Source organism: Aotus nancymaae, unplaced genomic scaffold (assembly GCF_030222135.1).
Source record: "Aotus nancymaae isolate 86718 unplaced genomic scaffold, 86718_ANA_hifiasm-v0.15.2.pri h1tg000014l, whole genome shotgun sequence".
NCBI lineage: Eukaryota > Metazoa > Chordata > Mammalia > Primates > Aotidae > Aotus > Aotus nancymaae.
Window position 1 is genome coordinate 80,154,471 of NW_026988425.1, and position 1,975 is coordinate 80,156,445.

The window sequence follows — 1,975 nt, forward strand, 5'->3', positions numbered from 1 at the left end:
CAAAGTATATCTAACCTAACTATTAAAATATTGTGAAGATTTCTATAAATAAAAGCATTTATTACGGTCAGATTTTCAAAGTCAAAATAAAGTGACTGTCAAGTGAATTTGAGGATATTTGGAGGAGTCTATTTGACTGCCTACACTTCAATTCAGTACAAACTTGCTAGGAATGTTAGAGTCACAAAACATACAAAAAAAGCTAAAATTGTTCTTATCTAACCATTATTTGTCAGGTTTATACAGATGACTTCCTCAACTTTCCTTTGACACCAGTTTTTCATAAATATGGTGATCATCCTCTAATTCCAGTATTCACATGAATTGTTCTCTTTGCACACATCACATTTCAATATGAAAATTCAACTATTTATTAAAGAAAGAGTAACCAAATTCCAGAAAGCAATTTTAAAATAAATGATTGACCCCTCCCCCCACATACACACTAAATTAATATTTGGTATACGTTATATTGCTTGAAAGAAGACAGTATGGTATTTTTCATTTTCCCTCTATTTTAATGACAGTTTCTTTCTGCTCTCTTTAGGGAAGAGAAACACTCAAGTTCTTTCTCTACAGGAGCAACCTAAATGGTAAGTGTGATACTGAACTGATAAACTGAAGTTGCCGAAGTGGTTAGCAAATGAAAGGAAGAAGAGCAAAGGAACATCTTAGCCTCCAACTCTGTTCCATGCTACACTATCATACTCAGCTTGCAGCACACCAGATATAAGCCAAAGCTTTGAGATGAGATATAATTCCCTTCATGATCACAGATGAGGAAGCTGAGATTCAAAAAGGTCAAAATCTGGCCAAAAGACATGGCTAAAAGGAAGATTCAAACACTGGATAAACCTTGGCTAGAATCCATCAAGCCACAGTCTGAAGAAAAGTGATTCTGATTCAGAAAGTTTGGAAATTAAAATATTAATAACCATTGTAAGGAGATGCAATTTTGGTTTGAACAATGACATTTGGCTGAAGACAGCAAACAACCAAGAGGCTGCTCAAGAATCTTTGCAGTTAATTTCCAGAGGGAGAAAAAAAAGCAGTCCATGCATATTTTGCAATTTGTGGTTTTCCCATCTCTGCCATACATCAGCTGCAAATTTAGAAATGGTTTTGAAGGCTACCTCAAAGTGGTCTTAATTTAAAGATAGATTGGTCTGTCTGGCTCCTTGACATATTTACAGGGTTCTACTGTTATCTGATTCAGTCAGGTTCATTAAATATTTGTGAAAAATGAACTTCTTTTACAGTGTGAATCCCTTACCTCCCCATTCTCCACTCAAAATCCAAAGGTTTCTTTGGGTCTGTCTCCATTTTGTAGCCTAAGTATACCTGAACCATAAACTCCCACCAGTTCTATCTCTGGGAACCAACATCAACAAGGAAGTATCACTGGATTGTCTAGAAAATTCCTTAGAAATTGAGGGCCAGAGAAAAGAGCTGACTAGGTCTTTATCATCAAACATTGTAGTGAGGATGATAAATGACAGACGTGTACTTAGGATCAAGGTTAGAGTTATCTAGGTGGCTTAAAGGCTCTGGCTTTATTTAATAAAGAAAAACATCAACATTTCCCGAGGAGAGGCATTTATTTTAAGTGTTATTCAGGTATATTTTGAAAAATTCCTTTGTCTGTAGTGCAGCAGTGATATATATCTATAGGAATATATGCCATATATATACATAAAATCTGTTACATATAACATATTATTAACCTTTTAAAATTGTGTGGTCCTTTTACATACAGGTGAAGAAATGACAAAGTTACAAATAATATTATCATGTCTCTGTCGAGTTTACATGGGTTCCCCTCAAAGTAAGAAAGATTCCATTTATTAACCTAGAATCAATCCCCTTCTTTCTACCCAGTGCTTGTGGTAATGCCCACTGATGAATGTCATAGCTAGCATCATAGATAAAATGTTCTTTCTGAATAACACCCAAATATGCTTAATATTGCAAATGA